The following is a 13,210-nucleotide window of genomic DNA, read 5'->3' on the forward strand; positions in this document are numbered from 1 at the left end:
GCAGCTGGGACCATAGTCACCAAGAAAACAATTGGTAACACACTACGCCGTGAAGGACTGAAATCCTGCAGCGCCCGCAAGGTCCCCCTGCTCAAGAATACATATACATGCCTGTCTGAAGTTTGCCAATGAATATCTGAATGATTCAGAGGACAACTGGTGAAAGTGTTGTGGTCAGATGAGACCAAAATGGAGCTCTTTGACATCAACTCAACTCGCCGTGTTTGGAGGAGGAGGAATGCTGCCTATGACCCCAAGAACACCATCTCCACCGTCAAACATGGAGGTGGAAACATTATGCTTTGAGGGTGTTTTTCTGCTGAGGGGACAGGACAACTTCCCCGCATCAAAGGGACGATGGACGGGGCCATGTACCGTCAAATCTTGGGTGAGAACCTCCTTCCCTCAGCCAGGGCATTGAAAATGGGTCGTGGATGGGTATTCCAGCATAACAATGACCCCAAACACACGGCCAAGGCAACAAAGGAGTGGCTCAAGATGAAGTACATTAAGGTCCGGGAGTGGCCTAGCCAGTCTCCAGACCTTAATCCCATAGAAAATCTGTGGAGGGAGCTGAAGGTTCGAGCTGCCAAACGTCAGCATCGAAACCTTAATGACTTGGAGAAGATCTGCAAAGAGTGGGACAAAATCCCTCCTGAGATGTGTGCAAACCTGGTGGCCAACTACAAGAAACATCTGACCTCTGTGATTGCCAACAAGGCTTTTGCCACCAAGAACTAAGTCATGTTTTGCAGAGGGGTCAAATACTTATTTCCCTCATTAAAATGCAAATCATTTTATAACATCTTTGACATGCGTTTTTCTGGATTCGTTTTTCTGGATTTTTCTGGATTATAAACTGATCATTTCTTTGTAAGTGGGCAAACGTACAAAATCAGCAGGGGATCAAATACTTTTTTCCTCCACTGTATGTATGTATGTTTATTTCTTCACATATATTTAAAAAAATATTTTTCTTACCTCAACTTCAACGTACTCTCCTGCAATCCGCCTCACCCAATGTGGTATGGCCCTGCTATTTTTTTTTTCATTTGAACTGGAACCCCCAACAGAAGCTAGCCAGCTAACTAGCTACTAGTCAGCTAGCCACCGCTAGCGGTCATCAGCTAACCTTTAGTCCGGACAACTCTAGCCAGTCTGCACAGCGCATCTCAAACCAGAGCAAATCGGACTTACTTTTCTCCATATCTCCAGATTCCTACCGCAAGCTCTGAACCGTTTCACGTGGATCATCGCAGCTAGCTAGCTGCTATCAGAGTGGCCACTCCTGGCTAACGTCTCTGTCCCGAAGCAAGAACTAATTAGCTTGGAGCTAGCCTTTGCTAGGCCCATCTCCCGGCTAGCTGAAGAGGTCCAGCAACCACTCCTTGGGCTACAATACCTATTTTGCCAATTGGCCTGGACCCCTTTTACTGCCGACATGGACCCCCACCGATCCATCATGACTGGACTACCGACGTAATCTGCCCGAGGGGTTTTTTCAACTTGCTCATCCATCACGACGTCCCCTGAATGCCCATCTGCTAGCCGCGGCCCGCTAGCTGTCTAGAGCATATCGGACTGTTAGCTGAAGAGGCCCATCGGACAAATTCTTTAGCCACTATACCTATTTTGCCAATTGGCCTGGACCCTTTACCACACGGAGCCCTGCTGATCAATCACGACTAGTCTGCCGACGTAACAGCACGAGGGGGCTTCAACAGACTTCTTCCGTCGCGACGTCCCTCTAATGCCCTTCTGCTAGCTTGCTATCCCTGGCCCGCTAGCTGTCTGAATCGCCGTGTCTCCAACCCGCCGAGCTACTCACTGGACTCCTATGATCACTCGGCTATGCATGCCTCTCCCTAATGTCAATATGCCTTGTCCATTGCTGTTTTGGTCAGTGATAATTCCCTTATTTCACTGTAGAGCCTCTAGCCCTGCTCAATACACCTTAGCTAACCCTTTAGTTCCATCTCCCACACAAGCGGCGACCTCACATGGTTTAAATTATGTTTCTAGAGACAATATCTCTCATCGTCACTCAATGAATAGGTTTACCTCCACTGTATTCACATCCTACCATACCTTTGTCTGTACATTATGCCTTGAATCTATTCTACCGTGCCCAGAAACCCACTCCATTTACGCTTGGTTCCTAACGTACTAGACGACCAGTTCTTATAGCCTTTAGCCATACCCTTATCCTACTCCTCCTCTGCTCTTCTGGTGATGTAGAGGTTAACCCAGGCCCTGCAGTGCCTAGCTCCACTCCCATTCCCCAGGCGCTCTCATTTGTTGACTTCTGTAACCGTAAAAGCCGTGGTTTAATGCATGTTAACATTAGAAGCCTCCTCCCTAAGTTTGTTTTAGTCACTGCTTTAGCACACTCTGCCAACCCGGATGTCCTAGCCATGTCTGAATCTTGGCTTAGGAAGACCACCAAGAACCCTGAAATTTCCATCCCTATCTATAACATTTTCCAACAAGATAGAACTGCCAAAGGGGGCGGAGTTGCAATCTACTGCAGAGATAGCCTGCAGAGTTCTGTCTTACTATCCAGGTCTGTGCCCAAACAATTTGATCTTCTACTTTTAAAAATCCACCTTCCCAGAAACAAGTCTCTCATCGTTGCTGCATGCTATAGACCACCTTCTGCCCCCAGCTGTGCCCTGGACACCATATGTGAATTGATTGCCCCCCATCTATCTTCAGAGCTCGTGCTGTTAGGTGACCTAAATGAGGACATGCTTAACACCCCGGCCATCCTACAATCTAAGCTTGATGCCCTCAATCTCACAAATTATGAATTAATCTACCAGGTACAAACCCAAATCCGTAAACACAGGCACCCTCATAGATATCATCCTAACCAACCTGCCCTCCAAATACACCTATGCTGTCTTCAACCAGGATCTCAGCGATCACTGCCTCATTGCCTGTGTCCGTAATGGGTCTGCGGTCAAACGACCACCCCTCATCATTGTCAAACGCTCCCTAAAGCACTTCAGCGTGCAGGCCTTTCTAATTAACCTGGCCCGGGTATCCTGGAAGGATACTGACCTCATTCCGTCAGTAGGGGATGCCTGGTTATTCTTTAAAAGTGCTTTCGACACCATCTTAAATAAGCATGCCCCATTACAAAAATGTAGAACCAGGAACAGATACAGCCCTTGGTTCACTCCAGACCGGATTGCCCTTGACCAGCACAAAAACATCCTGTGGCTTACTGCATTAGCATCGAATAGCCCCCGCGATATGTAACTTTTCAGGGAAGTTAGGAACCAATATACACAGGCAGTTAGGAAAGCAAAGGCTAGCTTTTTCAAACAGAAATGTGTATCCTGTAGCACAAATGCCAAAAAGTTCTGGGACACTGTAAAGTCCATGGACAATAAGAGCACCTCCTCCCAGCTGCCCACTGCACTGAGGCTAGGAAACACTGTCACCACCGATAAATCCACAATAATTAAGAATTTCAATAAGCCTTTTTCTACAACTGGCCATGCTTTCCACCTGGCTACCCCTACCCCGGTCAACAGCCCTGCATCCCCCACAGCAACTTGCCCAAGCCTACCCCATCTCTCCTTCACCCAAATCCAGATAGCTGATGTTCTGAAAGAGCTGCAAAATCTGGACCCCTACAAATCAGCCAGGCTAACCAATCTTGACCCTCTCTTTCTAAAATTATCCGCCGCAATTGTCGCAACCCCTATTACCAGCCTGTTCAACCTCTCTTTTGTATCGTCTGAGATCCCCAAAGATTGGAAAGCTGCCACGGTCATCCCCCTCTTCAAAGGGAGAAGACACTCTAGACCCAAACTGCAACAGACCTATATCTATCCTACCCTGCCTTTCTAAGGTCTTCGAAAACCAAGTTAACAAATAGATCACCGACCATTTCGAATCCCACCGTACCTTCTCTGCTACGCTGTCTGGTTTCCGAGCTGGTCATGGGTGCACCTCAGCCATGCTCAAGGTCCTAAATGATATCATAACCGCCATCGATGAGACAATAATGTGCAGCTGTATTCACTAACCTGTCCAAGGCTTGACTCTATCAGTCACCACATTCTTATCGGCAGACGCCTCGCCTGGTTCACCAACTACTTCTCAGATAGAGTTCAGTGTGTCAAATCGGAGGGCCTGTTGTCCGGACCTCTGGCAGTCTCTATGGGGGTGCCACAGGGTTCAATTCTTGGGCCAACTCTTTTCTCTGTATACATCAATGATGTCGCTCTTGCTGCTGGTGATTCTCTGATCCACCTCTACGCAGATGCCACCATTCTGTATATTTCTGGCCCTTCTTTGGACACTGTGTTAACCAACCTCCAGGCGAGCTTCAATGCCATTCAACTCTCCTTCCGTGGCCTCCAACTGCTCTTAAATGCAAATAAAACTAAATGCATGCTCTTCAACCGATCGCTGCCCACACCTGCCCGCCCGTCCAGCATCACTACTCTGGACGGTTCTAATTTAGAATATGTGGACAACTCCAAATACCTAGGTGTCTGATTAGACTGTAAACTCTCCTTCCAGACTCACATTAAGCATCTCCAATCCAAAATGAAATCTAGAATCGGCTTCCTATTTCGCAACAAAGTCTCCTTCACTCATGCTGCCAAACATACCCTCGTAAAACTGACTATCCTACCAATCCTTGACTTCAGCGATGTCATTTACAAAATAGCCTCCAATACTCTACTCAGCAAATTGGATGCAGTCTATCACAAAACCATCCGTTTTGTCACCAAAGCCCCATATACTACCCACCACTGCGACCTGTATGCTCTCGTTGGCTGGCCCTCACTTCATATTCGTCGCCAAACCCACTGGCTCCAGGTCACCTATAAGTCTTTGCTAGGTAAAGCCCTGCCTTATCTCAGCTCACTGGTCACCATAGCAGCACCCACCCGTAACACGCACCCCAGCAGGTATATTTCACTGGTCACCCCCAAAGACAATTTCTCCTTTGGCCACCTTTCCTTCCAATTCTCTGCTACCAATGACTGGAACGAACTGCAAAAGAAATCCCTGAAGCTGGAGACTCAAATCTCCCTCACTAGCTTTAAGTACCAGCTGTCAGAGCAGCTCACAGATCACTGCACCTGTACATCGCCCATCCAACTACCTCATCCTCATACTGTTATTTATTTTGCTCCTTTGCACCCCAGTATCTCTACTTGCACACTCATCTATCACTCCAGTGTTTAACTGCTATATTGTAATTATTTCACCACTATGGCCTATTTATTGCCCTTATCCTACCTCATTTGCACACACTGTATATATATTTTTTCTATTGTGTTATTGACTGTATGTTTGTTTATTCCATGTGTAACTGTGTTGTTGTTTGTGTCGCACTGCTTTGCTTTATCTTGGGCAGGTCGCAGTTGTAAATGAGAACTTGTTCTCAACTAGCCTACCTGGTTAAATAAAGGTGAAATAAAAAAAATAAAAACAGTAAAGAGGCGACTCCAGAATGCTGGCCTCCTAGGCAGAGTTGCAAAGAAAAAGCCATATCTCAGACTGGCCAATAAAAAGAAAAGATGAAGATGGGCAAAAGAACAGACACTGGACAGAGGAATTCTGCCTAGAAGGCCAGCATCCCGGACTCGCCTCTTCACTGTTGACGTTGAGACTGGTGTTTTGCAGGTACCATTTAATGAAGCTGCCAGTTGAGGACTTGTGAGGCGTCTGTTTCGCAAACTAGACACGAATGTCCTCTTGCGCAGTTGTGCACCGGGGCCTCCCACTCTTTCTATTCTGGTTAGAACCAGTTTGCACTGTTCTGTGAAGGGAGTAGTACACAGCGTTGTACAAGATCTTCAGTTTTGGCAATTTCTCACATGGAATAGCCTTCAATTCTCAGAACAAGGATAGACTGATGAGTTTCAGAAGAAATGTCTTTGTTTCTGGCTATTTTGAGCCTGTAATTGAACCCACAAATGCTGATGCTCCAGATACTCAACTTCTCTAAAGAAGGCCAGTTTCATTGCTTCTTTCAATCAGCACAACATTTTTCAGCTGTGCTAACATAATTGAAAAAGGGTTTTCGATGATCAATTAGCCTTTTAAAATGATAAACTTGGATTAGCTAACACAACGTGTCATTGGAACACAGGAATGATGGTTGCTGGTAATGGGCCTCTGCACGTCTATGTACAGTCGTGGCCAAAAGTTTTGAGAATGACAAATATTAATTTCCACAAAGTTTGCTGCTTCAGTGTCTTTAGATATTTTTGTCAGATGTTACTATGGAATACTGAAGTATAATTACAAGCATTTCATAAGTGTCAAAGGCTTTTATTGACAATTACATGAAGTTGATGCAAGGAGTTTCAAGAACTCTGCAATCCGCCCTGGCATGCTGTCAATTAACTTCTGGGCGACATCCTGACTGATGGCAGCCCATTCTTGCATAATCAATAATTGGAGTTTATCAGAATTTGTGGGTTTTTGTTTGTCCACCCGTCTCTTGAGGATTGACCACAAGTTCTCAATGGGATTAAGGTCTGGGGAGTTTCCTGGCCATGGACCCAAAATATCGATGTTTTGTTCCCCGAGCCACTCAGTTATCACTTTTGCCTTATGGCAAGGTGCTCCATCATGCTGGAAAAGGCATTGTTTGTCACCAAACTGTTCCTGGATGGTTGTGAGAAGTTGCTCTCGGAGGATGTGTTGGTAGCATTCTTTATTCATGGCTGTGTTCTTAGGTTTGATTGCGCCCACTCCCTTGGCTGAGAAGCAACCCCACACATGAAAGGTCTCAGGATGCTTTACTGTTGGCATGACACAGGACTGATGGTAGCACTCCCCTTGTCTTCTACGGACAAGCTTTTTTCCGGATGCCCCAAACAATCGGAAAGGGGATTCATCAGAGAAAATGACTTTACCCCAGTTCTCAGCAGTCCAATCCCTGTACCTTTTGCAGAATATCAGTCTGTCCCTGATGTTTTTCCTGGAGAGAAGTGGCTTCTTTGCTGCCCTTCTTGACACCAGGCCATCCTCCAACAGTCTTCGCCTCACTGTGCGTGCAGATGCACTCACACCTGCCTGCTGCAATTCCTGAGCAAGCTCTGTACTGGTGGTGCCCCGATCCCGCAGCTGAATCAACTTTAGGAGATGGTCCTGGCGCTTGCTGGACTTTATTGGGCACCCCGAAGCCTTCTTCACAACAATTGAACCGCTCTCCTTGAAGTTCTTGATGATCCGATAAATGGTTGATTTAGGTGCAATCTTACTGGCAGCAATATCCTTGCCTGTGAAGACCTTTTTGTGCAAAGCAATGATGACGGCACGTGTTTCCTTCCAGGTAACCATGGTTGACAGAGGAAGAACAATGATTCCAAGCACCACCCTCCTTTTGAAGCTTCCAGTCTGTTATTCGAACTCAATCAGCATGACAGAGTGATCTCCAGCCTTGTCCTCGTCAACACTCACACCTGTGTTAACGAGAGAATCACTGACATGGTGTCAGCTGGTCCTTTTGTGGCAGGGCTGAAATGCTATGGAAATGTTTTGGGGGAATTCAGTTCATTTGCATGGCATAGAGGGACTTTGCAATAATTGCAATTCATCTGATCACTCTTCATAACATTCTGGAGTATATGCAAATTGCCATTATACAAACTGAGGCAGCAGACTTAGTGAAAATTAATATTTGTGTCATTCTCAAAACATTTGGCCACAACTGTAGATATTCCATTAAAAATCTGCCGTTTCCAGCTACAGTGGTCAATTACAACATTAACAATGTCTACACTCTATTTGTGATCAAGTTTATGTTATTTTAAATTGGACAAAAAAAGTGCTTTTCTTTCAAAAACAAGGACATTTCTAAGTGACATCAAACTTTTGAGCGGTAGTGTATATGCTGAAACAAAATGACATTTAACTATATTCTTTAGGTCAGCATTTCCAAAACTCCAATCTGGGGACCACAAGGGATGCGCATTGTTTTCTTTACTTCATTACACAGCTGATTCAAATAATCAAAGCGTTATAACTTGAATCAGCTGTGTAGTGGTGCTAGGGCAAAAACCCCAAAAGTCCACCCCTTGGGGTCCCCAGGACCGAGTTTGGGAAACACTGCTATAGGTCCTTGGCCGAGTCAGCAGTCAGAACAAACAACTCACGAAGGGCCTGAAAAAAACGAGAGCTTGCAGTAGGATCCAAAAGCAGCTGGTCAGTGGTAGAACAGGCCAAGGGGGGGTCATGGTTCTAGATTGACTCAGAATGGACAGCTCTGTAAGAATAGAGTAACAATATTTAGTTGGGCAGCACACACCACTTGTTACACAAAACATTTGAAATAGCATGTTATTAAGCTATTTGGTCAAGCTTATAAACAGAGTCACTCAATAAATGGAGGCAAGAGGACCACATGCTGGAACCCAAGCCAATAGCACACGGTTTCTGTTCCTGATGACTTGTTAACTCCTTCCCTGTGTCTGAATGGATGACAGGGTGTGTCAATGTGTGTGAATCAGTGCATATATTGTTTCTGCACTTCCATGTGCCATCATTATGCAGTTTTACATATTCATAAGTTTGATTCAAGTTGTAATAGGTTTACTTTTAAATTAGTCATTTCATACTTCAAAACATGTTAACAAAAATTATCAGATTACATTGAACCATCATAATGGCCTTTGCATTGTTACACAATTAAACCCTCACGTTATTATTGTCAGGTTAATCATTTTTACTGATAATAGTCTTTACAGTATGAGTAGAATAACTTTGCTTTTTATTCAACTGGTAACATTGCCCAGCCCCTCAACAGTGCAACACAATACAGAGAGGGATTGAACTGATCATAATCAGACACGGAATGCATATTAATAAATGTAGGTAAGGATGAACAACAAATGAATTTGCTAGCTGGTAAGCAAGCTTACATGGAGCAAAAAATAGCTAGCTGAATTTCTAACGTTTTTTAATCAGAGTTACAAATTCTTAACTCCACACCAGTCGGGAAAGAGTGATTAGTCCTGCCAAAGCATCAATTGCCCTGTTTAGTCCCTGAAAAGAAAATAGATTGAAAAAGATAATTTGCAACATCTCATTAGCTTGCTAGCCAGATTGCCAATTCAGGACTTCAAAACTGAGCAGTTCTTTAAAATTGACACATTCCTGAATTAACAACCAATTAGTAAGTTTAACTTTGGTTGTTCGTCTAAACAGCTGATAAGATCGAAGTGTGCAACTGCAGTCCGCAATTCAGGGCGTGTCCGAAAGCTGCAGGCAAAGGACACTGTCTACCGGTCGCCACCGTCTTCCGGGTGCTAGCTTGCGAGTTAGTGACACTATGTGCTAGCTTGATAGTTAGCAAGCACACTGTCGCCCCCGCCTGCCGTGTACCCGAGAAAACCGTGCCTGACTGGCGGGGGCGAAGGACACCGTTTACCGTTCATCCCTGCCTCCCGCTAGCACAGCAGGTGGGAGACTGGGGCAACACAGTGTGCCGCCCCCACCTCCCCTGTAGCGGAGTCCTCCTTAAGACTAGCTGGCTAAGCTAGAACAGTGTCCTTCACTCCCGCCTGCCCTCGCCGTCGTTGACAGAACTGTGGGAAAACAGTGCCCGACTGGCAGGGGCGAAGGACATGGTCTACCAGTGTACGGCTATTCCCCCACCCCTTCTTCTGTGGGGTTTATCGGCGGCTGGCATCCAACATTATTCTGCATTACCGCCACCTACTGTACTGGAGCACCGCCGCCTGTCCTAAAAACATTTACCAAGTATAAAGAGGGGTTCCTGCAGATGCAGGAATGCCAATAATGCAGGAACGCCCCGATTTGTGGGCCGCGATTGCACCCTTCTCACGACTTACCTGATAGCCATCAGTAACGTTAGTGTCCAAAGCACACTCGGCGTTGCATGTCCCAATGGTTGAATTTAACATTCATATGAAAGTCAGTTTCTAAACATTAACATAATTTGTTTAGTAAATAAACGTTATACTCACATTTCATGAAGTAATGTTCTCTTCTAGCTAGAAAGCGTTCTCCTTAGGACACAGACGTGATCTGATGTCGCCACTCCGCGCATCAAGTAACAAAGATTATCCCAATTATTGGAGATAGCCGACTCATGTGAAGTAACATTTGTGGATTGTAATATATCGACATGCAGAAGAAAAAAAATCTCAATTCTGTAAACAGAATACAGATCCACAAGCACCTTTTGAATGCGCAAATGAGCATTCCACAGTTGTAAATGTTAGGGATTTCTGAACATTGGCTCACAAATTGTTCTACATTTGTTGAAATTGCAACTTTATCTGTTAGACATGTTGAACATATTTACAGATCATAGATTTATGGTTTAATATATGTCATATTTTTACGGATTATGGTTTTTACGAAATATTTTTATACATTCACAGACCATGGTTTTATTTTTGAGTTGTAGAATTAAGAAAAACATATCTGACTCATACACAAGCAATGGAGCCAGAAAGAGGAAACATGGCCAACCCTTTCAGTGCCAGTACATAGGTGAGTCCAAACATGAGCATCATTGAACACTGTTCCACTGTAATATCACTGTTATGCCACCGAAGTGTCTACAAACGTATCTTGGACTACTGTTTTGTTCTCTTTCATAAACTACACAAACCTACTTCTGGTAGAGTGACCAACCAATAGCATATATCATACACTTTTACAAGTTATGGCAAACAATATTCCGTTATGTAGTCGTGTTTACCTTTCAATTAAACTTCACGTAGAAACAACTGCTACTCCGTTGTCGACGTCCCTGCTCGGCTATTTCCATAGATTTGATACAGATCGGATACCGTGCAAAATCCCTCAAACAATTCTATAAATTCTGATATGACTAATCCATGTTACTTCACGAGTTTCCTTCGAATAGCAGGCTGTTTGCTCTTTTTCACATAATAAAGCGTATGCTATTGTTCCCATTTCATATTTAATCTGCTGAAAAAGTTGAGGAATCTTGTTTCCCACTTGACTGCGCTATGAAGGGAATGCATAAAAGAACGGCCCCGAACCGCAAAGTCGCGGTAGCAGTGTAGGCATCTGAGAGCCGACAAGCGCAACCCCCAACCCCTTCCTACCAAAGAAGTCAAAAGTTTTCAGGAAGAAAATCCCTCCTTCTCCAGTCTGCTATAGGAAGTAAGCCAATTTTGCTGGCGTTTCGGTTGGCTTTTGGAACCGTCACTCAGGCAAAAAAATAAATAAAGAAAACATTTTACAAAAGCCTTTTGTATGTTAGGAGATCAACTCCTTGGACCTGTCCAAAGCACCTACACGACCGAACTTGGTTAAACCTTATCGATATGAAAATGGTTACAACAGTAAAATAATTATCCGTAAATGTATCAAGGCTATATGAGCAGTTTACCAACTTTACAAACGCACATAGACCTGTCCTGGTAGTATTGTTCTGGTCTTATTGTTCTCTGTCTTTTATGAACTCCTGGGTAGGCCTATATATTCGTATGGCTACAGTTCATGCAAATAGTCTACTGGGAGAGGAAAGTGATTTGCACCATGGAATCCCAATTTGATTCAAACTGTTTTAATAGAGAGTTGACTCCTGGGTCCTGATAAGTGCACTTCGGGAAAAATGCAAACTCCTTTTTAATGCAATACAGCTTTTTAGTCACAATTCAATTATTGCCCCTGATGACTGACTGCATGTTCCTGTCACACCAGACCAAATGAATTGCAGTTACCAACACTCAACTGTAGCCTAGGTTATTAATACGCATAGCCTAAATTACTTAAAATCAAGCGTTTCAATAATGTTAATAAAATGTTCAGTCAAGTGTGTATTATCTGGGAAGTAGTCTGATGCATCATCACCTTTGTGTACACTACAGGTGAAACGAGGAAGAACACATGATTAGACAGAAACATGGAGGAATGTGCACATCCAAGACAAATTAACTGCAAAAACATCACTGACAAGACTCATTACATCATTCAACAAAGGACATAACACACCTCACTCATCATGTGATAAGTAGGCCAAGGTAGTGTTTTTTTCCCCCCATTAAAAAGTATTCTCCTACCCACAATAGTATGAATGTTTTGACAAAAATCCCACTCACTGAATTTCGATGGGTTTCCTATTCAAGCTCACCAAAGGATGGCAGACCTTTACTATTCCTTGTGTGCTTTCAATATGAATAATAAATCATTAAAACCTGAATGTTTTTGGGGGGTGATATGTCTGAAAAGATAGAATGTAGGCTATAACTTAACTCACCTAACACTGAATCAGTGATTTCCAAGAGATCCACGCCAGTTATTGCATTTTCTGTGAGAGAAAAAAGAAAATGTCTATCAATGTGTCACAAATTGTTTGAGGACACTGCTGAACACAGCACTGTCCTGTAAGCTACATTATTGCCAAAATGTAAACTAGAGAGCAGGGATGATAGGCCCAGTCCTGGCCATTCTGCCGCCCTCAGTCAAACAAGACAATTTGCTGCCCCCTGCAAAAATTGAATAGTCCCGTAAGCAACGGTCATTAAAACACTAACAGCTTACAGATGGTAGGCAATTAAGGTCACAGTTATGAAAACTTAGGACACTAAAGAGGCCTTTCTACTGACTCCAAAAAACACCAAAAGTAAGATGCCCAGGGTCCCTGCTCATCTGCGTGAGTGTGCCTTAGGCATGCTGCAAGGAGGCATGAGGACTGCAGATGTGGTCAGGGCAATAAATTGCAATGTCCGTACTGTGAGACGCCTAAAACAGCGCTACAGGGAGACAGGACAGACAGCTGATCGTCCTCGCAGTGGCAGACCACGTGTAACAACACCTGCACAGGATCGGTACTTCTGAACATCACACCTGCGGGACAGGTACAGGATGGCAACAACTGCCTGAGTTACACCAGGAATGCACATTCCCTGCATCAGTGCTCAGACTGTCCACAATAGGCTGAGAGAGGCTGGACTGAGGGCTTGTGGCCTGTTGTAAGGCAGGTCCTCACCAGACATCACCGGCAACAACGTTGCCTATGGGCACAAACCCACCGTCGCTGTACCAGACAGGACTGGCAAAAAGTGCTCTTCCCTGACAAGTCGCGGTTTTGTCTCGCCAGGGGTGATGGTCGGATTCGCATTTATCGTTGAAGGAATGAGCGTTACACCGAGGCCTGTAATCTGGAGCGGGATCGATTTGCAGGTGGAGGGTCCGTCATGGTCTGGGGGCGGTGTGTCACAGT

The 13,210-nt window shown here is 44.5% G+C and overlaps 1 protein-coding gene across 1 annotated transcript in view; it reads right to left on the minus strand.

The window, feature by feature from the left end:
* The window catches only part of LOC115148806 (angiomotin), a 48,102-nt gene extending 37,020 nt beyond the window's left edge, over positions 1–11,082 (minus strand). The window contains exon 1 of the mRNA XM_029691051.1: positions 10,715–11,082. The gene's annotated coding sequence lies outside the window, so the exon portion shown is untranslated. The remainder of the gene's footprint in view (positions 1–10,714) is intronic.
* Between the last annotated feature and the right edge of the window lie 2,128 nt (positions 11,083–13,210).

The sequence above is a fragment of the Salmo trutta genome, chromosome 15 (genome assembly GCF_901001165.1).
Source record: "Salmo trutta chromosome 15, fSalTru1.1, whole genome shotgun sequence".
In the NCBI taxonomy this organism is placed as follows: domain Eukaryota; kingdom Metazoa; phylum Chordata; class Actinopteri; order Salmoniformes; family Salmonidae; genus Salmo; species Salmo trutta.